General features: G+C 36.1%; 1 pseudogene; it reads left to right on the top strand.

Annotated features, from left to right (window-relative positions):
* The first annotated feature begins 12,457 nt into the window (after positions 1-12,457).
* Positions 12,458-25,095, top strand: part of LOC131903913 (vomeronasal type-2 receptor 116-like) — a 30,088-nt pseudogene continuing 17,450 nt past the window's right edge.

Consider the following 25,095-nt stretch of genomic DNA (forward strand, 5'->3'; position numbering starts at 1 on the left):
CAGGACAATATGGCACCATTCCTGAAGTGGCCTTCACAATCCAGAAAAAGTACAGTGCCCTTTTATTCAAAGGCAGCTGAACAGGCAGTGGGCCAATGGCTTCCGATGTGCAATGGGACAGTAGCTGAAACAGTTATTCTTGAAGAGTAATTAAGCTCAAGCCACTCAATATTAGACTGGCATTTAATAGAGGGATATGGAGAAGAACAGGATACTGAGATGAAGCCACATACACACATAGCCAAGAAGAATAGACAGCTGAATTTAAAAAACATCAAGAATTTTCAGAATTTAAAATCCTGAATCATGACATGACACTAGTGGAATTCAGGTGTTTCTGGTATATAGACTGTTCTCACCCAATGTGAGGTTGAACTGTTGACCCTGGGTACATCCTACTTCACAAATAAATCTGTCAGATACGCTAAGCCTATAGGCTGAAGATGATGCCCCAACACTGCAGAGAAACCTCAGATGACTGTCCGGGCAGCTGGCTGTTTCTGTCAACTCACAATTTTTTGGAAGTTGCTTGCATGTACTTCCTGTTTTTAATTTTTTGTTAGCCAATATTATTTCCTTCTTGGGTCTCTGAGGGAGTTGAAGATTAGTTAGTTATAGTTCAAGATTAATTAGGATAGAAATTGAATTAGATACAATAGGATATGTAATGGAATTATTTTCTCTGAATTTGTAAAATACAAATGAACTAGACATTGTTTAGGTATGTATTACTTGTATCTATTGTATATAGTTATTGTACTTTTGTATATAGTTTTTCTTATGTTAGTTATAAGTTTTTTCCTTTTCTGTTTTTATTAAAATAGAAAAAGGGAAATATGGTGATATTTTATTTGTATTAAAATGTTATTTGTATGTTAATAAATAAAGTTGCCCGGGGGTCAAAGCTATTAGCAAGCCATAGGAAAGCAGGGCAGTGGTGGCGTACACTTCTAATCCCAGCACTTGGTAGGCAGAGCTAGGTAAGTCTCTGTGTGTTTGGGGATACAGCCAGTATTGGATACACATGCCTTTAATTTCAATACTAATCATAGAAAACCTGGAGGTCTATACAGACAGGCTATGACCAGGCGGTCATGTGGTTGGGTTTACAACCAATGAGAAGGCAGAACAGAAACCCTATAAAGATTTTAACACAGGAAGTAGCTCTGGTTCGGAGAAGTAGGACCTCCACAGGAGGAAGGGTAAGGTTTTAGTCCTTAGCTCTGACCTCTTGGCTTTCTTCTTTGCATTGGTTCTGTGTTTCTTATTTAATAAGATGGTTGGTTACTTCTACACTTCAGGGATTTCTTGCAAAAATTGTTTTTATCAGTAAATTGAATGGTCCAGAATTCAGAAGCTCACCAGATAATAAATAGAATCTTTGGATTTTGAGGATGCAAATGCAGCATGCAAGAGAATAATCATGCCATTAAAGGCAAGATCTGCACCCTTGGAGGATTGGATTAGAGACACGGTTAATGTTGAGTGGTCATGATGATATGTGGATAGGAAAAGCAATTTCAAGAGGTTTGAGGAATGCCAGATGTTTTGGATGTGGAAAGTAAGGTCATTTGAAAAGGGACTGTAAACAGGGCATTCCTAGAAACAATGTTTATTCAAGGAACAATGGCAACAGAATATCCCTTCCTTCTGGAGTATGCAGAAGGTGTGGTAAGGGTAAATATTGGACCAACGAATGTAAATCAACCAGGGACAGACAAGGTAATTCTTTGCTTACATCGGAAAACACCCAGAGGGGCCTCAGGCAGGCCCCCACAGCAAATACAGTTCAGACCTTTCCTGCTATCATAGAAGAAACCCCTACTCAGAGCAATTAAGTAACCAAATGCCTATTGGAATAAACCAGACTGCTTGGGGTGATAGAACAGCTGAGACAGAGAGAACAGAAAATTCAGGAGAAACCATGAAGAAACATTTTTGGCAAACTTCTATAAATGGACAAAGACCAAAATTAAAAATATGAATAAATGAGGTTTTGTTATCTGTTCTAGTAGACAAAGGTGCTGACATGACCATAATTGCACCAGAATTTTGGCATCCATCTTGGCCTCTTCAGGAGGTTAACATTCAGCTGTTAGGGATTGGAACATTATCTCAAGTGAAACAGACTGCAAGATGGCTCCAAATGTATAGGTCCAGAAGGACAGAGAGGAAACTTAAAGCCATATGTGGCTAACATAGCTATGAATTTATGGGGCCGAGATCTGTTACAACAATGGAATACTCATGTAGCTAGAGTTTTCCTGCCTGGCCACTGGTCAGGCCAAATCTCTCTCACCTACCAGTCCCAAAGCCGCTCAGACCCAACCAAGAAAACACAGAGACTTATATTGGTTAAAAACTGTATGGCTGTGGCAGGCTTTTTGATAACTGTTCTTACAGCTTAAATTAATCCATTTCTATAAATCTATACCTTGCCATGTAGCTCGTGGCTTACCGGCATCTTCACATGCTGTTTGTCATCATGGCGGCTGGCAGTGTTTCTGACTCAGCCTTCCACTTCCCAGCTTTATTCTCCTCCTTGTCCCACCTAAACTTTCTCCTGCCTGACTATTGGCCAGTCATTGTTTTATTTACTAACCAATCATAGCAACACATTTGCCATGCAGAACATCCCATAGCATACTCAGATTAACATTTCTTCAACCTCAGAAACAATTCATAAACTAACACATGTTTCTGAGAGAAATATTAGAAGATATTATTCTAGTGAGTGGTCACCAGACATCCGTATTGTACAATAACAGGGCACAAAAACTGATGATCTTCCAAAAACACCAACAGTTCTACCTTTAAAATGGTTACCAGACAAGCCTGTATAGGTTCAGCAATGGCCTTGAACAACAGAGAAACTTAAAGCTTTAGAAGAGCTAGTAGAAGAGAAGTTAAATGCTAAGCATATTGAAGAATCAACCAGCCCTTGGCATTCTCCTGTATTTGTTATTAAAAAAGAAATTTGGTAAATAGAGAATGGCAATAGACCTTAGAGCAATTACCAAAGTAATTCAGCCAATGGGATCTCTACAGTCCGGAATTCCTTTGCCTGCTCTGTTACCTAAAGGATGGCCTCTTATAGTTATCCATTTAAAAGACTGTTTCTTTTCAATACCCTTGCAAGAAAAAGACAGAAAAAGATTTGCCTTCACAGTGCCTACTTATAATAGTTCTCAACTGGTTAAGAGATATCAATGGAGGGTCCTCCCACAGGGAATGTTGAATATCCAAATCCTGTGCCAATATTTTGTACAACAGCCATTGGAAATGACACATAAAAAATTTTCTAAATCTATACTTTATCATTATATGGGTGATATTTAACTTACTGAATCAAGTGCAAATACTTTAGAAAGAATGTTTGAAGAAGTAAAGGAAATTTTGCCTTGCTGGGGATTACAAATTGCTCCTGAAAAGATACAAAGAGGGGGTTCTATTAATTATTTAGGATATAAAATAGGTCTACAAAAAAATTAGACCCCAAAAGGTGCAAATTAGGAGAGATTGATTAAGGACTCTTAATGACTTTCAAAGATTATTTGGAGACATTTCTCATCTACAAACTATTGTTGGGGTAAAAAAATGATGAACTGAATATTTTGTTCAAAACCTTAGAAGGTGACAAGGACTTACATAGTCCAAGAGAATTATCACCTGAAGTTGAGAGAGAATTGGCCTTGGTAGAAAAGAAAGCACAGGAAGGACACATGGATCATGTCAATGCAAAGCTGGATTGCATTTTGGTTATTTTACCCTCTAGGCATTCTCCTACAGGAATTTTAATACAGAGGGAAGATATTATATGGGAATGGATATTTTTACCAAATAAACAGAGTAAAAAATTTAAAACTTACATTGAAAAAAATCTCTGACTTGATTTTGAAAGGATAATTGAAAGTTTGTCAATTAACAAGAATAGACCCAGCAGAAATTGTTGTACCTTTAACTAAGGAGGACATTGAAAATTATGGACAGAAAGTGAACCTTAGCAAAGAGCTTGGAGTAATTGTTGGGAGAGATTAACAGCAAATATCCCAAAAGGGATAGATTTGATCTTATAAAGAGAGGTGGTTGGATTTTGCCTCAAATTGTATGAGAAACACCCATATCTGGAGTTCGTACATTTTATACAGATGCAAATAAACAAGGATAGGCAGGTTGCAAATCAGAAAATTTAAGTAAAGTGGTTCAAAGTGCTTATAATTCTCTTCAAAAATCAGAAATGTATGCCATTCTGTTGGTATTAATGGATTTTTTAGAATATATAGTTACTGACTCTCAGTATGCTGAAAGAGGGTATTACATATTGAGACTGCAGAATTTATCCCTGATGAGTCAGAATGAACTTCACTATTTATTCAGTTCCAAGATATAATCAGGAATAGGAGTCATCATTTATATATAACTCACATTCGATCCCATACTTGTCTGTCAGGCCCTCTAGCACAGGTAATGATGAGACTGATAAATTATTGATAGGAAATGTGTTGGAGGCCTCAGAATTTCATAAAAAAAAAACATCATGTCATTAGTAAAGGTGTAAAAAAGGATTTTTCCATAACCTTGCAACAAGCCCAGGAATTTGTAAGTAAATGTTCTACTTGTTCCTTTGAAAATCAGATGTCATTACCAGCAGGATGTAACCCAAAGGGTACTCAGATGAATGAAATCTGGCTGATGGATGTGTTTCACTTTGGATAATTTGGAAAATTGAAATATGTACACCATACCATTGATACTTATTCAGGATTTAAATGGGCAACTGAAAAAGCTGATTCTATAATCATTCATTTGTTAGAAGTTATGGCCATCATGGGTATACCTGCACAAATTAAAACTGACAATGCTCCAGTATATATCTCTAATAAAATGAAACAGTTTTTTGCTTATTAAAATATAAAGCATATTACAGGTATACCACATAATCCTACAGGTCAAGCAGTTATAGAAAGATCAAACAGAACTCTAAAGGTTATGCTAAATAAACAGAAAGGGGTAACAAAAAACCAGAAATAGACTGCATAATGCTCTATTAACTTTGAATTTTATCAGTGCTAATGAGAAAGGAACAACACCTGCAGAGAGACATTAGATAATAGAAAAAACTACAGAATTAAATCAGCCTATATACTTTAAGGATGTGCTTACTTCAGAATGGAAACCAGGATATGTGTTACATTGGGGATGAGGTTTTGCTTTTGTTTCTACAGGAGAAGATAAACTGTGGATACCATCAAAATTGATAAAGGTTTGCTTTGAACAAGAGAGACCTCTTAATTAGAAGAGGTGATAGTTCATCAACCGGCATGACCATCCAATTTAAACTAACTTATACCATTAACACATGCCTTTTCATTTAATCAGATATAACTTGCCAAAAGGGAACCTCCCCAAAGTTAGTCTTGGGGAAAGGTTTTTGGTTTTGTCCTTTAGGAGAATGAAGGTTAAGGAATCTGAAGAACACTGGACAAATGAGACAACTGAAAAAAAGAACAAATCATCTAGAAAAAATATCCCAATAAAAAGTGTAGATTGGCCTATTGGTATTTCATCTATAAAATTTCATCAGTCTTCCTAATCCTTTATGCTCTTCTCTAATGACATTTAACACTATTGGTCTTCTTGTAGTCCCAGTTCAATTAAAATTTAAAGCTGGCTTTTGAGTTGGAGAATGGCTCTCTCCTTCTTTAAACCCAAGCATGTGGTTAAAAGGAAAATGTAAACTCCCTGTATCATGCTAGAAGAAGGAGCCATCTTCGGATATGGGACAGGAGAAAAAAAAAGGGACTATTCTATTGCTACTAATCTTTTTTTTTTGTATGAGAGGTTTCATTTAATTCTCTTATTAGAGCAAAATGCTATGAAAGGAGAGAATCAGTGCCATGGGCCTAAAGAGCTACTTTTTTTGAAAATTACAATGTACAACTGTCCCCACATATACTGGTTTGTTGCATGGCATTGAAATAAGTCATGGTAGCAAAGGCAAGAGAATCTGATTTGTTTAGGTACCAAGTAGAAGGAATACACATAGAACTCTAAGAAATTAATAAAATGAAATGACCCCACACAAGACTAATGATGTTATATTCACAGCATCTGAATGTGGCACACTGACTAGGAACTGGACTTAGAAACTGGAAAGGAAAACAAAAACAAAACGTAAGGAAACCCACACCATTTTCCTGCTTTTCAGACTTCAGACTGCTTTTTCCTGGTTATACCCATAGGCAACACATGCAGTTTAGATATCAACATTACAAATTTTCTCTTCTATTGCATTTGTAGCCTCTGATCCCAAATGCCAGACAAGCATTACTTTAAGTGTTTGAGACATACCAATAAGGTTGGCAGGTACACATAATGTCTTGATAAAGGGTCAAAGTGATGATTGCCCTCAATTTTAAAAGCCATGTTCTAGGTCTGTTTTTACTATTTTCCTCTATGACATCAGTAGGTACTACTTTGAAGAAAGGTCAGATGAACTGTTCTTTCTTCTCAAGTTGCAGAGGTCTAATGGCTTTATTTCACATTAAACCCACCAAAACAGACAGTAGGTTGTCACCACATAAAAGATGCAATACATGATAACATCAACACAGAAACAATTCCTATGTTGTTAGTAAGAAAGAGTAAAAATTGAAGAATAGGGAGTTATTATTTTGTGGGATCATCTGCTGCAAGAAAAGCATTACTTTAAATGTTTGAGACATACCAATAAGGTTGGCAGGTACATATACTGATGCAAATGTAATTTACTGAACAAGTAGGCAAACACCTAAGCATCCCAACCCCTCCAGCAGAGCACAACCATGCTTCAAAATTTCAATTTTAAAATTAAAAAGATAAGGCTAAATACACAAAATCAATTTATGTAGTATATTATCACCCTCAGAAAGTGCTGAAGACGTTTGTCTAGTTCTGTTGCACAGAGGGTTCTTTCCCTGAGGGCACATAAGGAGCTCTCAACTGTTAATAGGTCTCTATTTTGTAACAAAATAGCAATTTTAAAATCTTTAAAAAAATACATTACCTTCAACATGGAAGATCTCACTATTAAATATTCATGAAATAGACTGGTTTATATAACCTTTTTGGAATTACAAACATATTGCTACTAATCTTAAATCTTTGATTCTATTCTGATTCCTTAAACTTTTCTTAAAGTATGAATTTTATATCAAAATTTACAAGATTAATTATATATATTAAACTTTGTTAAGATATTAGTGGTCATACAGAGTACTGAATAATTCTAGAAAAAAGGCTTCAATTAGCTGCCTATTGTAGCTGGAGTTTTCCTGGTCCTGCCTGGCCCATGGTCAGGACAAATCTCTCTTACCCACCAGTCCCACAGCTGCTTAGACCAAACCAAGTGAACACACAGAGTCTTATATTGCATATAAATGGTATGGCGGCAGCAGGCTTCTTGTTATCTAGTTCTTATATCTTAAATTAACCCATTTCTATTAGTCTATAAGTTGTCATGTGGCTCGTGGCTTACCGGTATCTTAACATCTTCTCATGGCAGTAGCTGGCGGCATCTCTCTGCCTTAGGCTTCCACTTCCCAGAATTCTCCTCTCTGCTTGTCACGCCTATACTTCCTGTCTGGCTACTGGCCAATCAGCATTTTACTTACACAGAGTGATATCCACAGCAGCCTATACATGTCTTTGTGTTGGAATCTCTATCAGTTTTTTTGCAGGAAAACAGGACCAGGACTAACATCAAATTTGAAGTCTCCAGGAAGAAGATGGGGCCCCACAACAACAACAATTCCACATGGACAATAATAATACCATTAAGCTGACAAACATCATCTACAGATCAGCTTTGGACTACAAACTGCCCAGAGTAATTTTGAGATGGGTAGCTGAGATGATCCAGTTTCAGAGACTACTTGAATAAAGACTTGAGATGAGCCCTGAACTTTGGCATTATGCACAGACTGGACAACAAAGGATACAGCTACCTTTCCTAGAATTTGACAATTAACCCAAAATGTTTCTTTTCAAAATAAAGATGCCTGTGGCCATAACCAGCAAGAAGCATCTTTAAGAACATGACACCTACATTCCCCAAAGAGGTGGTGTGAGGTGGGTGGTTTTTGGTCTTTTAATGGGTTTTGGGTCTGCAATAATTGTCATTGTTTAGGAGGGTTGGTTACAAGTTGTTGTTAAAGGTTAGGAAAAGGGCTAAGCAAAGGAGATTAGATTTAAGGTTCTTTTTAAATATATATGTATATATATATATATATGATAGAATAGAAAATAGATTATTGAATCTACTCTAAAAAGTAAATAGAAGATATAGATATGATATAGATAAAAAGATAGATTATTGAATCTACTTTTAAAGGCAATTATTAGTTTTAAATACTTTACATTGGATTGGATTTTTGTACATTTTATACAAAATACATATATTGAGATTGATATTGTTAGAAAATGCTATATGTATATTTTTAATCTTATTCAAGATACTGTACATATACAGTTTATTTAACACTGTAATGCAAATTACTAATCCTTGAATGTTATTATTACCAATTATTAGGATATAAAGAAATGAAAGTTAGTAGTTAGACATAACAATCGAACTTGTAGTCATATTGGGTATGTTTTCAAGGTCAAGCAGATTTATTTTAGATAGGTCATCTTTGAAACCTTCAGAGATCTAGAGAATATGGCATTTAAAATATTTTAATAACTTAGAATTTTTTTTCTTTTTTATGACTATGAGACGTGTTGGCTCCTGGCAGTACCAATCTACTTCAGAGAGAATATGGACATTGAAAAAACTGCATATGGAATTAACTTTCATTGTGGCTAAAGTTACCCACTGGACAACAAAGTATCCTCGAATCAACTGCTGACAAACAGGACAAAATGGACAGACAGGACACAAAGCAAAATACTACCGATTCTTACAAAGACAAGTGTGGTGTGGCTATAACAACAGACATCTTCTGAGACCAGGACAATATGCCACCCTCCCTGAAGTGATTTCCTTTGCAATCTGGAAAAGGTACAGAGCCCCTTTATTCAAAGGCAGCTGAACTGGCAGTGGACTGATGGCTTCTGATGTACAGTGGAACAGCAGCTAAGACAGTTATTCTTGAAAGAGTAACTAAGCTAATGGATTAAAACCTCTCAATGGTAGACTGGCATTTAATAAAGAGAGGAAGCCACCCACAAGCCAAGAAGAAGGGGATGCAGAGAAGAACGGGATGCCGAGATGAAGACACACACAAGACAAGAAGAATGGACAGCTGAATTAAAAAAATCAACAATTTCCAGAATTTAAAATCCAGAATCATGACAGGAAACTAGTGGAATTCAGGTGTTTCTGGTAATTTGACTGCTCTCACCAAATGTGAGGTCAAAGTATAGGCCTTGTGTACATCCTATTTCACAAATGAGTCTGTCGGACACACTAAGCCTATAGGCTGAAGAGGATGCCCCAACACTGTGGAGAAACCTCAGGTGACTGTCCAGGCAGCTGGCTGTTTCTGTCAGCTCACATTTTTTTGAAGTTGCTTGTTTTCACTTCCTGTTTTATTAGATAATATTATTTCCTTCTTGGGTCTCTGAAGGAGTTAAAGATTAGATAGTTACAGTTATAGATTTCCTAGTTAAGAATTTCAGAAAAGAAACTCACTAAAGAGGTGTAAGTGTATAAACTTGAAAGACATTATAAGATAGTTCTCTGTTAGTAATATAAGTTAGGACAGAAAGTGAATCAGGTACCTTTTAGACTTACCAAAATAGGATAGATAATGGAATATTTTCTCTGAGATTGTCAAATGAAAATGGACTAGACATTATTTAGGTATTTACTTCTTGGGTATATTATATATAGTTATTGTACTTATTATATATAGTTTTTCTTATCTTAGTTATAACATTTTACCTTTTTTCTTTTTATTAGAATAGAAGGGAGAAATATGATTATATTTTATTTGTGCTGAAATGTGATTTTATTTGTATATTAAAAAATGAAGTTGCTTGGGGATCAGAGCTAAGAGCAAGCCATTAAGCAGAAGTCTGGTAGTGGTAGCACATGCCCTTAATCTGATCACATGACAGGCAAAGTCTCTGTGTGTTCAAGGACACAGCCAGTATGGTGACACACACCTTTAATTCCAGTACCAACCATAGAGGCCTGGAGGTCTGTATAGACAGGCAGTGACAAGGAAGCCATGTGGTTGGGTTTAGAACCAATGAGAAGGCAGAACAGAAAGGCCATAAAAAGACAGGACAAAGGAAGAAGGTCTCTTTCTCAGAGGAAGGACAGCAGCAAGTGATAAGATAAGGTGTTTTAGCTCTTGGCTACTGCTCTGATCTCTGGGCTTTTAACTCTTTATTTGGCTCTGTGTTTCTATTTAATAAGACTGTTTAGAATTATATCTACAACATACAATGTTAATTAGATAATATGAAATTAATTATAAAATTATGTTTTTTAAGTAATATATTGTATATCTACATATATCATATTTTACATTGATATTAAGTTGATACATTATATATTATGTATCTATATATTTATAAATATGAAGAATATATATGGGTGTATATATATTTGTAGTGATAAAATAGCTCTTAGTGATATTCTATCACACTCATAGATCAGCAGCTTATTCAACTATTATCAGAGAAGCTTCCTCCTGCATCAGGCTGGAACACATATCAAGATAACACCCTACATTATGCAACGAGTGAGAGATATTGTAGTACTCAGCCCTAAATGGGATGTCTCCATCAATTCCCTCCCCTCAGAGCTCAGATGACCACATGAAAGAGGAGGAGGAAAGAGTGTAAGAGCCAGTAGGAATTGAGGAGAAAAATTAAGTCTCTCTAAATATACATGACCAAAGCTCATGTGATCTCACAATTACTAAACCAGCATACACAGTGCCTGCACAGGTCTACCCTAGGTCCCTTTGCTTATATTGTGTTCAGTGTTTAGTGTTTTTAATGGATTTCTAAGTATGAAAACTAGTGAGTCTCTGATTCCTGTGCCATCTCTTGGACAATATTCCTTCTTTTGGTTTGGCTTCTCCAACATTGATATGACAGTTTTGTTTGATATCTCATTTTATTTCATTATATGTAAATGACGGATGAGGGAATGAATGAATGAATATATGAAAACCTTTCCACTAAAATAAACCTTAACCACTCAATTCATTTTATAACCCGTTGGGGTAGGGAAGTTCAGTTTTCTCCTAGGGAGTGACAGGGTGTATGTCTATAGCCCTCATGTAGGCCTCATGTTCAGAAGTTGTTATCAATGTGTAATGGACTCCACAGTTTTTTGTGTCTATAAATTTATTTGGTTATAGTTTAGTGGGTGTTTTGTTAGTGAGATTTTATTTAGTTATCTTGGTTCTAGGGTGTTTTCTTTACTGAGACTCTCTTTGTTTCTTGAGAATGAATATAAATTGGTGGAGAGTGAGAAGGAGGGAATCTGGAAGGACTTGTAGGAGAAGAATAAGAACAAAATACATTTGAATTTTAAATTGTCTTACATTATAAAAATATATAAAAAAACATACAAAAATTTCACTTTATTGCATATTTATCTATCTTCTTTCATATCTCTGTCTCTGTCTCTTTGTCTGTCTCTCTGTTTCTTTGTCTGTCAGTTTCTCTCTCCATATATTTATATCACATCTACCAAAAGATATTGGTGACAAGTACTTCTTTGATATTACAATGGTGTTTGAATTCTCATGCAATAAACATTTTAAGTAAACTCAAAAATTTCATGAATATATTTACTGTAGCTAGAGTTTTCCTGCCTGGCCCACAGTCAGGACAAATCTCTATCACCTGCCAGTCCCACAGCCTCAGACCCGACCAAGTAAACACAGAGACTTATATTGGTTACAAACTGTATGGCCATGGCAGGCTTCTTGCTAACTGTTCTTACAGCTTAAATTAATCCATTTCCATTAATCTATACCTTGCCACATGGCTTGTGGCTCACTGGCATCTTCACATGCTGTTTCTCATCGTGGAGGCTGGCAGTGTCTCTCTGACTCAGCCTTCCACTTCCCAGCTTTATTCTCCTCCTTGTCCTGCCTACACTTCCTGCCTAGCCAATGGCCAATCAATGTTTTATTTATTGACTAATTAGCAACACATTTGCCATACAGAACATCCCACAGCAATTTACAGTTCAAGCATTTCATTATTGTAATGGAATTTTGTAAAACCATTAGTGTATGGATACAAAGAGATAGAGGGATGCCCAGCAAGAAAACAACTATTTGCTATTTGCTTTATCTACTTTTTTCTTATTTATGAGAAATTAAAGGATATAAAGTTTTTAAAAACAAAGAGTACTATTTATTTCTTTGTTTTAGAGACATTTCAGATAATCATGTCAAAGAGCAAATAATAGTAGGTCTGTTGAGTAGGTTAATGAGAGCTTATAATGTCTACTACTTACAAAGTTGAGGATGAGGTTAAAGAAAATGTGGAATCTATAAAGTAAGACAACATAGAAAATGAGTACATATATGTGTATATTTATGGGGTTTATGGGATAAGTTTCCCTTGTGTGTTCCAAGCAGTTCATCACTGAATTTCTCACAATGAAGTGACTAAAAATCCAGTAGTTCAGTTCAGGAGGCTGGATGTCTCAGCATTCCAAAGCTGGTGTTGGACTCTTTGAAGATTCTTGGAGAGATGTTTATTGCCATTCTGTGCTGAAATTTAAAAAAAATCTGGTACAAATATGAGTAATTCATTCTAGAGCAGCAGCAGAGATTAATGTGGTACATGAGTGAGAGCATGTCTCTGAAAATTGAAGGGTTTTTTTGTCCTATGCCCTTTGTCTGGTCTGTTACCAGAAGTTGATGCCCACCTTTATGGTAGGTCTTCCTACTCCCAGTAATCTCATGAAGAACATATGTTACAGGCATTCCTAACAGTTTTTTATATTATTCAATATGCAGTCTAGTAGTAAACAGACCCTAACAATCAAAAGTCCATCCTTTATCAACATGACACACAATCCAACCTCTTTCAGTCATGCTTAATTCCTCAGAAAAACAATAACTAGGTCACATGTTTCAACTAATATGATACAACAATCTCACATACATCAAATGAATCATTATACATTTTAAAATTGAAGGTGGGGTCCCTTGGGGAGTACATAGTTTTTTTCCTTATAACATTAGTACATATATATATATATATATATACATATATGTGTGTATATGTATACATGTGTATATATACATATACATACACATGTATACATATATATCAATTTTATGACCTATTATAAATAATGAATTAAATCACAAGTACTGACATGCATGCATATTTATACACAAAAAATGTGTTCATGACAAAAAGACTTTATTTCTGAAACTCTTCATGTGGTTTTAGCTGGTATTAATAAACTTCTTCTCTCACTCATTATTTTCCCCCACAATAACCAGGCACCTGAGAAGGGCTTCTTTCTTTTCTTGTAGGTGTAAAGTCCAACTTCATTCTGAAAGTCATGGACTCTGTATCATCCTACATGGATTGGTTTTACATTCAGTTTCCCATTGGCATTAATCACTGGACACAGTAACACAGACCATAGTCCTAAGGGATCTGCTGTAATCCAGACATAATCTTCTATACCTTCATTATAGAAAAACAACAAAAATTTTCCTCAGTAGTGTAGACCAAGCATTTTCCCTTATATTGTTAATCCTATAGTAGCCTGCTCACATAAGGACATTGAAAGCTCAAATTGACCATGGTGGAATACAAGGTTCTAATTTGAAGAAATATTTGTGGTGTCTCCAGGCAGTCATACTCTAGCTTCTAAATCCACATTTCTAGGACAGCAAACCATAGCATCATGGCGGCAATAAGCATTATTTCCCGGATCACTAGAGATGATATTGAATGGAAATATTCCAATTTCCACACCATAATTCCTTGATTCATAAATGATGGCTAAGAAAGAACGCATACAATAGACTGGATGCTGATTAAAATCATACACCACCTCCTGGACAGCACTGTCACAGCTCCTCTATGCAAACATCACATGAATGGTAATCTACTTTAGAGTAGCCATTTCCCTAATACCAGCTTGTAGTTGGTAGCCATTCCATCTTTGGTCTGGAAGTTCCAACCCCCATTGAGGCTTCGGTAACTATCACGCCTACAAGGCGGGGCCAAGAGAGGGTCCTGAATACCCGAGATCTGGATGTGCCACCTTCTCTTGGTTCCCAGACCCTGGACGCTAGAGGTGGACTGAACAGAGTTCTCCAGAGAACACCACTGGTCTGCGCTGTGTCCTCCCCAGACCCTGTAGCCTATCCCTTCATTTGTGAGTTACCCCACAAAATAAACCTTGCTTTTAACTATGTAGAGTGGCCTTAATAATTTCACCAATACCAACTGGCTGATAAAAGAAGGTGGAGACCATATTAAGACTAGTAGATACCATGAATATGGGTCTAATGTAATTTTCTGCCTTTGAAGAGTTTCTTGGTAAAAAAAAAAAAATGCTCTATCAGTGTCATAGTTTATCGTCTGAAATTCTTGCCTGCTGGCTTCAAATTCCCTATTGCTAAGTGTGTTTATTAGATGAAGGATTCATTTAGAGGATTTTAAATTATTATGCTTTATACAGAAAAGGGAAGGATTTCCCATCACCCTCATATTCTCATAGCTGGTAAACCCACTACATATTAATTAGAACAACTTATCTACTCAATGGTTTACTGAGGGTTAACTAGGACAGCAGTGGGGCAGTAGCTCAAAGTCCAAAATCTGAACAGGAAATTTCATTTCTCAATTAATTGGCCCATTTGGAAATGAATAACTTAGCAGGACCATTAATTCTCTCAAAGTGAAAAATTAATAGATTATATTGGGTGTGGGCATTACATTGATCTGCATATTGGGATATATCACAGAAGGAAGGAAACTCTGAAACACAGACACTAGGCAAGGTAGAATATACTGATTTCCTTTGGTTAGGTAATCATAATGTCTCAATCAGTCTGCTTGGTTTTGTCCAGCATGTGAATTTGGTCCCTTCTCTTTCCCACTACACTTGGAATGTCTTCCTCTAATGTAGGCTGTTTACAACAACCTCAGGTGTTTTCATATGAAAAGTTTCTTGCTTCATTTTTGTGGCCAAATTAGCCAAAGAGGACTTCATCCCTGAGCTCTTACTACTTGATGTTTTACCTAAAATCAGGGTGCCTGTGGGTACAGAAGAAAATCTATAAATGTATTTCTCAGCTTGTTTTTCACCTGAATATGGGGCCCCAGATGCAGAGCCCAAGGGTAGAAAGAGTTCCAGAATTCCCAATGGCAGTAGAGGGGGTATAAAAAAGTGCTCAGAGTGATTACTGTGACAGCCTCACTCATCAACAGAGTTAGAAGTACATATGATCACAAACACCAGAGCTAAGTTAAAACCTGCTGGACACTGAGATCTGGATCCATCAGACTTATGTCTGAGCAGACACGTGTGTTAATAGGATGTTTTCTTTTGTTTACTATTATCAGGATCTTGTCTAATCACACTTATGTATTTGCCTACAGTTTCTCTGAGTGTTATGTCAAAATCAAAGAAGATTTTCACCATGAAGGAGATGTGGTCATTGGTGTATTTTTCCCAGTTCATACTATCTACACAAGCAACAAAGTTCCACATCCTAATCTGCAATACTATTTCACCGACGTTCACATACAGTAAGTGTTGATACTCATTTATCCTGTTTCAGATTTCATATTACATATGACCCAGGTGATATATGTATTCAAACCTCCAAACTTCCACTTTTAATGAAGAAAAATCCTCCTCTAATCCTAAATTTCTTATTTAATTGCATGTTACTCTTCTTTTATTTTCTTTTCTCAAAGATGATAAAATAAGTCCTCATGTTTGTTAATTGATGATCGTTCCCAAATATGATTACAAAATTGTAATCCTGTGATCTTACTTGACCATGCCTTTACAGCCACATGCTTTTCATGATAAGCTTTCAGAGGAAAAATGGTTTTATCAAAGTTTGACCTGCCTCTTCAGGGCAGTCTAGAAGTCAAGATGTACTCCTGTGTAAAGAGTTGATGCACCCAAAAGCTGTTACAACAGAAGGATGTGATGGTAGAGTCACAAGATGCCACTGACTTAGGAGCAAAAGTGTCATACTTTGAAGTTGGGAATGGTTCTTTGTGTTTAGACATTTCTGTCTATCTTCAAGGTTCTTTTAATTAAATTAATTATTTTCTAATCTTTTACTCCCAGACACTTTTGCCCTTTTACATGTTTGTTCCATGCATCTTAAGTATTTTTTTATCTAATTTTCATGGGTGTGTTCATAAGATACATTGACTTGATCATGGCCACATAGGGCTTGTTTTATATTAAGTCAGAAATAATATCAAATAAGTTTGTGGTAAGAAAATCCTTTTTTACTACAAAAGATTAATATGTATGCCTTTCCCCCTTTCCTTTTCTCCCTTAAAATCTACGATTGTATAACAACTTTCCTAAATTTTGTCATACAAGTTAAGGTACAAGAAATATTATATATATATATATATATATATATATATATATATATATGTATATATATATATCAGAATAACATCATATAGGGCTTCTGATTACATCCTTTATTATGGAATGAGAGTACATATAACGTTCAAAGAGGGAATGTATCCTCTTTCTGATGCTCTGTCTCTTTTTGTATTCAATTGTTTCTGAATTTTTACATGCCTAGAAATACTCATCTTAGTGATCAACAGTACAAAACATATATGCTGTGTGTAAAACTTTTGCTGCATTAAATTGGCTTTTGTGTGTTCTAAATCACTAAATGGATTTTACTTTAAGACTATCATAACTGTTCAGAAAATATGATATATGAACATTAAAATTATATACCGACTTCCAGATTAATGTAAGTGATATTTTAGGGGCAATATGAATTAGTCTCTTGGAATGCACATGGTACATACTTTTCAAGCATTTTTACCACATTTTTTCCATGCATACTCATGCCTCAGGTCTCATATGCAGTTGAGAGATCATCTGTGAAGGGATAAAACTACATGTCCTACCATGTGTGTGTTGAGATCAAACTCATACCATACTCAGTGCCAAGATTTTGCCCTGGGTGAACCATATTTTTTCCCATATGGCAAATCTTGTTATATATGATAACTGGTATCCTTCCAAATTTAAATTGGTATTATCTCTATAAATGTATGAGATGAAGAACATGTCCCTCCCATTTACTTAAAAATGGAGGCTGGAGAGATGGCCCAGTGGTTAAGAGCACTGGCTGTTCTTCCAGAGGACCTGGGTTCAAATCCCAGCACCCATATGGCAGCTCACAACTGTCTGTGGCTCCAGTTCCAGGCCTTCTGACACCCTCACACAAACATACATGCAGGTGAAACACCAATGCACATAAAATAAAAATAAATTATTTAAAAAAATGTGGTTGACTTGATATGTCAAACTAGATTTTCCCAATTCTATAAATATTTCTTATGTTTATGATGTGATATAAATTCATGTATCATATGAATTTTATCTTTCACAATTTGGATATTAAGAGTTTTTCTCTTCTACTATAAATATATGCCTTCTTGTGTGAAGTTTCACACATCATAATCCAAAAATATTTTCTAGTAGTTTATTCTAAAATATTTTGCAGTGGGATGCTTGTTTTAAAATTTTTTATTACTTAATTTATTTTTGAAATTATAATATAGTTGGAACATTTCTCTTTTCCTTCCTTACCTCCAAACCATCCCACATAACTCTACTTCCTCTCTTTCAAACTCATGAGCTATTTAAAAATTGTTGTTACATGGACATATGTTTCTATTAAACACAAGCAGGTCAGAATATATATAGCTACACCATTGTATATTTTTGAGGGCAACAATTTGATATTTGATATTTGATTGGGTTGCTTTTCCCTATAGAAGATTATTTCTCTGACTCTTAAAATTCCTTGGTTGTCTATAGATTTTTGTCTAGGATTAAGACCTTATGGTTTTTCTCCCAGCCACTTTGGTATGTCTAATACTCCCCTCTTCATTCATATTATGTTTAGGCAGTTTTGTTCATGAAACATTCAGGATAAGACATTAATTATAAAATACCACAATTTTTGAACAAATTCCTAACTTGGACTGATGAAGGTTTATCAACATTGCTTTTTAATAATAGGAATGACCAGTTTTATTATTTTTATAGACAAATAGTTAAGGGCAACACTACATCCATATAAATATATGTACATTTTATTTTTTAGAATTGAAAAACAAGATGGCAAGGCCTCCATGGGGAGCCATTACAGTAGAGGCAAGTTTAAGCACTTGCCCCTGCCTCAAGGCTGCACACAGTGTCCCATCATAGGTAGTGGGCTCCAAAAAGCCCCCTCATGCACAAAGGATGGATTCTGATTGTACTGCCAGCAGATCAAGTAGATCAAGCTACATAATTGTCTCACCATGCAGAGGGCCTAGTCCAGTCCCACACAGGCTTCCTAGCCATTGATCCAATTTTCATGAGTTCCCACTAGTTAGGTTTGGTCATCTCTGTAGGTTTCCCCAACATGATCCTGATGCACTTGCTCATAGAATCTCTCCTCTCTCTCTCTCTCTCTAACTGGACCATATGGACCTCTGCCTGGTGTTTGGCTGTGGATCTCTGCATCTGCCTCCATCAGTCATTGGAGAAAAGCTCTGTGATGACAGTTAGGGTACTCACAGATCTGATCACTGGGGTAAGCCAGTTCAGTTCAGGCACCCTCTCCACTATTTCTAGTAGTCCAATCTGGGGTCATCCTTGGGGATTCCTGGCAACTTCACCAGCACCAGGTAATTTTCCTTTTCTTTCTGTCATATGGAACAATTTGAAGAGTATTGCTATCAACTCTTCTTTCAAAATCTGGTAGAATTCTTCATTGAAACAATCTGGTCCTGGACTTTTTTTTGTTGGGAGACTTTTAATAACACCTATTTACTTATGTGTTATTGGTCTATTTAAATTGTTTATCTGGTCTTGATTTAACTTTGGTATGTGGTACCTATCCAGAAAATTGACCATTTCTTTTAGATTTTCCAATTTTGTGAAGTAAAGATTTTTGAAGTATGACGTGATAGTTCTCTGGATTTCCTCATTGTCTGTTGTTATGTCTCCCTTTTCATTTCTGATTTTGTTAATTTGCACTCTCTCTTTCTTTCTCTCTCTCTCTCTCTCTCTCTCTCTCTCTCTCTCTCTCTCTCTCTCTCTCTCTCTCTCTGACTTCATGTTAGTTTGGATAAGGGCTTGTCTGTCTTGTTGATTTTCTCAAAGAACCATCTCTTTGTTTCATTCATTCTTTGTAGTGTTCTCTTTGTTTCTATTTTATTGATTTCCCCTCTCAATTTGATTATTTCCTGGAGTCTGTTTCTCCTAGGTGAGTTTGCTTCCATTTGTTCTAGAGCATTTAGGTGTGCTCTTAAGTCACTAATGTAAGATTCCTCCAGCTTCTTTATGTGAGCATTTCTTGCTATGAATTTTCCTCATAGCACTGCTTTCATAGTGTCTCATAACTTTGGGTATATTGTACATTCGTTTTTATTGAATTCTAGGAAATCTTTAATTTCTTTCTTTATTTCTTCCTTGACCCATTGGTGATTCAGTTGAGCATTATTCAGTTTCCATGAGATTGTAGGATTTCTATAATTTTTTGGTTGTTAAAATCTAACTTTAAGCCATGGTGGTCCAAAAGAATACAAAGGAATATTCCAATTTTTCTGTATCTGTTGAGATTTATTTTGTGACTGAGGATGTGGTCAATTTTAGAGAAGGTTCCATGGGGTGTTCATAAGAAGTTATGTTCTTTTTTGTTAGGGTGGAATGCTCTGTATTTCTTTCTTAAGTTTTGATTTATCAGATCTCTCCAGTGGTGAGACTGGGGTGTTAAAGTTTCCCACTAGTAATGTGTGGGCTTTGAGGTGTGATTTGATCTTTAGTAATATTTCATTTACATATCTGGGTGCCCTTGTATTTGGGGCATAAATGTTCAGAATTGAAACTTCTTCATCTTGGTGGATCTTTCCTGTGATGTGTGTGTAATGTCCTTCTGGATCTCTTTGGTTGATTGTAGTTTGAAGTCTATTTTGTTACATATTAGAATAGCTACACCAGCTTGGTTCTTAAGTCCATTTGATTGGAAAGTCTTTTCCTAGCCTTTTACTCTGAGATATTGTCCGTCTTTGAAGTTGAGGTGTGTTTCTTGTATGCAGCAAAATGATGGGTCTTGATTTCGTTTCCGTTCTATTAGCCTGTGTCTTTTTATAGGTAAACTAAGTCCACTGATATTAAGGGATATTAATGACCAGTTATTGTTAATTCCTGTTATCTTTTGGTGGTAGTTTGTTGGCAATTCTCTTCTTTGGGATTTACTGCTGTGGGGTTACCTATTGTCTGTATTTTCCTGGGTATATCTGACTTCTGTCAGTTGGAATTTTCCTTCTAGTGCTTTCTGTAGGCCTGGATTTGTGGATAAGTATTGTTTAAATCTGGCTTTGTCTTGGAATGTCTTATTCACTCCGTCTATGGTGACTAAAATTTTCCTGGGTTTATTAGTCTAGGCTGTCGTACTTGGTCTCTTAGTGTCTGCATTACATCTGTCAAGGACCTTCTGGCTTTAAAAGTCTCCATTGAGAAGTCAAGTGTTATTCTGATGGGTCTGCCATTATAAGTCACTTGACCTTTTTCCTATGCTGCTCTTAACATTCTTTCTCTTTTTTTGTATGCTTAGTGGTTTAACTATTATGTGGCAAGGGGACTTTTTTGATGTTCTGTAAGCTTCTTATATCTTCATAGATATTTCCTTAATTTGGGAATGTTTTCTTTTATGATTTTATTGAATATATTTTCTGTGCCTTTGAGTTGGTATTCTTCTCCTTCTTCTATCCCTAATATTTTTAGGTTTGGTGTCCCAGACTTCTTGGATATTTTGTGTTATGACTTTTTTGGCTTTGGTGTTTTCTTTGCCTGATGAATCTACTTCCTCTATTGTATCCTCTACACCAGAAATTCTCTATTCATCTCTTGTATTCTGTTGGTTATACTTGTGTATGTGTTTCCTGTTCATTTTCTCAAATTTTCTATTTCCAGTATTCCCTCTGTTTGTGTTTTCTTCATCGCTTCTATTCATTTCTCAAGTCTTAAACTGTTTACTTCACTTGTTTAATTACATTTTTCATGGTTTTCTTGGCTTTCTTTAAGGGATTTATTGATTTCTTCCAATTTTTTGTTTGTCTTTTCCTCAATTTCTTTAAGGGAATTTTTAATTTCCTTTTGAGAGGCCTCTAGCACCTTCATGAAGCTATTTTAAAGGTCATTTACTTGTGCTTCTTCTACACTGTGATGTTCATGTCTTGCTGTTGTAGAAAGGCTAGGTTGTGGTCAAGCAATATTGCTCTTTATGTTGTTGTATGTATTTCTGCACTGGTGTCTACCCATCTATCCTCCAATTTGTGCAAGAGGTGCCTGTGTCTGAACGAGCTGCTATTGGTCAAATCTGTGCTTGTGTTTGTGTTTCGTGGTGACCCTCTGGGTCCAATCTTAGCTCTTGGTCTAATTGGAGCTGGTAGATTCTGTATCTCAGGCAGCTACTTTTGGTCCATTCCAAGCTAGCTGATTTGGTGTATCAGAGAGCCGCTCTTGGTCTTATCAGTGCTCTTAGTCACATCAGAGCTGATGGATTCTGTGTCTCAGGAATCCTCTCTTGGTCCATTGAGAGTTGGCAGATTCCATGTCTCAGGAAGTTGCTAGGGTCACAGGTGGATGAGTGTTGGGGTAGGGCATGGAACATGTAGATTTCAGGGTCCAATGAGAGGTTTTGGTAGGTGTCATACCCGTAGGAGGGTTTTCTGCTGGCCAGCAACTGGGGAAGAATTGGGTAGGGACACTGGCTGTGTCCCAGGGCCTGAGTGCTAGAGACAGGACTCTCTGGGTGGGAGAAGAGTCACTCACCTCTTGTTCCAATGAGAGGTGGAGGATTCCATGTCTCAGGAAGTTACTGGGGTCACAGGCAGATGGATATTGGGGTATGGTCTGGGTCTTGTAGATTGCAGGGTCCAATGGAGATGCTTGATGGGGTAGTCTGTCTGTAGGGGTTTTTCCTGTTGACCAGCAGCTAATGCAGAGTTCAACAATTTCTTAAGTTTACACATTAGTGAAAATTCTTAAAAATAAATGTGCATGAAATATATTCAAATATAAAATCAATTTTAAATAATATTATAGGAGATAGGATTAAATTTTCTTGTATATAAAGAATGTGAAATATTCAGATCACAACGTTTATGTAATTGAGTGTGACATACATATCCTTGATTTGAACAGAACTGAGTGCTGAATCAGAAAAGTCCTAATTTGAGTTTTTTCCTTTCTGTTTGTTTCTATTGGATTCTGACCAGACCATAATTATGCTTATTTGATATCTTGGACTCCCTTCTTCTTTCTCTGAAGCCATCTTCCCTGCCTTGTTGCTTGTTCTCTATTTGTGTCTGACCTCCATGTTTGCTTAACTCTAGAAACTTAAGTATGGCTTTCATATTTATCTCCCCCATTGTCCTCCTCTAAGCACCTGGTATGGTTTAATCTATACCTATAATGGTGTTTTTTTTTCTTTTTTTAAATTCTAACAAAATAGTGTTTGTGCTGCAAAAAAACACTTTAAATATCATATGAGCTTCACATAATTTTTGGTATACTATATATTGTAAAAAAAAAAAAAAAAAAAAAGAGATCCACTTGGTGGTTAAAGTTTCCATCAAGTTATCATTGCTTAGTGTTGGGAGGTTTGGAGCACTTCTGTTGTTTTTTTCATGGAAAGTGTAACAGGGATTATGAACTATAATGTGCAAATGAGAAAATATGCATGAATGAAATTCTCAGAAAGTATGCATTATGTGTGTTTGTATATGCATATAAGTATGTGTATGTATATATATATATATATATATATATACATATATACACACATTTAAATGTACACTCTGATAGGAGAGAAAACTTGGTTTATACTATTTTTCTTGTTTTCCACTATTAAGGAATTTTGTGCTCAATTCCCTTTATATGCAATTCTTTTATTTATCATTTTGGTATATCTTGCTTCTTTCTTGTTGGATTTAAATGCTGTAATGAATTAATTGAGAAATTAAGTACAATGCGTTTTGATTATATTCACTACTTTCCTAACTCCTTCCATATGTATTCCTCCATACTAACCCTCCTATTCACCCAATTTGAAATTTCTTCTTTTTCCCACAAAGAGTCCTGTTCATGTTTCTCAATTTCTCATAGAATTGCAGCCTTTTCTGGACTGTGGTAAACCTACCATAGGTCAAAATTTTGATAATAAATGACTTTCACTTAATCTATCAAATATAAAATCCCCATCGCTAGTGGTGAGATTTCACATATAACTCTCTTCACCATGCTTGGATTTTTTGTTTTGTTTTGTTCTGTTTTTTTTTTTTGGTTGCTGTTTTTGTAATGAGTTTTGGCAGGTCTGGTGTCAAAAAACTATGCAGTTGTATGCACAATTGCTCTGTTCTTTCTGAAAAATGATTTACCTGTAAATATCTACAACCTGAGGAAGATCACAAAGATTTCAGTGATTGAGTATGAAGTGTATTCCCCATCAACAGTTGAGCAATATCCAGTGCCTCATTCTCTCCAAAGTGACCAGTTGAAGGTCTCTGGTAATTTATATCAACCAGAAGTTTCTCTGACAAGGTGGATTAATGCTCTTATCTATGATTTGACCAATAAACTATTAGGAATCATGTTAACTCCGTGTCCATTCAGCAGAATAATTCTATTATATGCTTGCTTTGGCCTATGGCCTCCCTAGTCACACTTTTGTGTTCCAAATGACCATGCTATCAATGAGTTCCTTCTCAGGGAACATGCCCTAGATTCAAACAGAAAATTACTTGAATACTCATGTAGCATTTTTTTGCTACTGCACCAGAGGGCATGAATTATTGGATCAGTTGTTTTTGCATCTTGCAGGGCTCATAGGTGGATGATATTGACTATTTTTTTATATTAACTATTTTTTATTCCTAGTTTCATGGACAGTATTAAGTGTTCTAGTATAGTCACTAGAAAAGAATGCTGGAACTTGATTTAAGCCTATAGAAAGGCTTTCTTAGCCAGACTGCAAGTATACTGGGTTATCAGAATCCCAGGGTAGCATGGATGCTTTCTCAGGATGAGCTTTTAAGTACAAAAAAATAACCTTTGTTTGCCCCTTTTAAGTCCCCTAATGTGAATTAAGGCTACCCCCAGTCACTGTAAGTATTGTCAGTGAGTGGGCTCAATGTCTGATTAGTGCATGTGCCTATATAGTATGGGGGCCAGGTGTCTAAGCATAACAAGAAATCCTGGAAGATTTTTGGCTGTGAATATTTAACCCTACACCTAGGGTCCCTTCCTACAAGATCAATTATGATTGCTTAGGTTATTTCTATTTCCCAAAGACTAGAATCTTTTTAAAAATCAGTCTTTATAGGAATCCCCAGTTTTACAATGGAAACACATTTGTTTCTGGCAACTAGTGAACCAAGACACAGGCATGCATGGATTCTTATCCTCAATATTACTATCTAAAAATTAATTCCAATATCCTTTATTTCTCCAGTACAACCAAACACTTAAAGTAGGCATCAGCAAGTAAAGGTCAAGATGGGATAAAGTCTGTTGGTCTGTAGCCAAACTAGCTAATACCTCCCATGTATCTGTCTTCCTCATTTTCATGTCCAGCCCTGAGAGGAGTGGGGTTTGGACTACAACCCTGTGTTCTTACTTATAGTGAAAAAACACAAGATTCAGTAAGAGGGATACGGGCAGAGAATAGAAGAGCCTGGGGACCTGTGAAACTTTATTAATGGGGTCATAGTCCAGAGACAATGCACTTGAGAGCAGCATTTGTGTCTTCCAGTTACTTTATCTTGGTGTGGTGGCTCTATGGTGTAAGAGAACCTACCTTTACCACCAAAGGAGTGGAGGGA

The sequence above is a fragment of the Peromyscus eremicus genome, chromosome 1 (assembly GCF_949786415.1).
Source record: "Peromyscus eremicus chromosome 1, PerEre_H2_v1, whole genome shotgun sequence".
NCBI classification, from domain to species: domain Eukaryota; kingdom Metazoa; phylum Chordata; class Mammalia; order Rodentia; family Cricetidae; genus Peromyscus; species Peromyscus eremicus.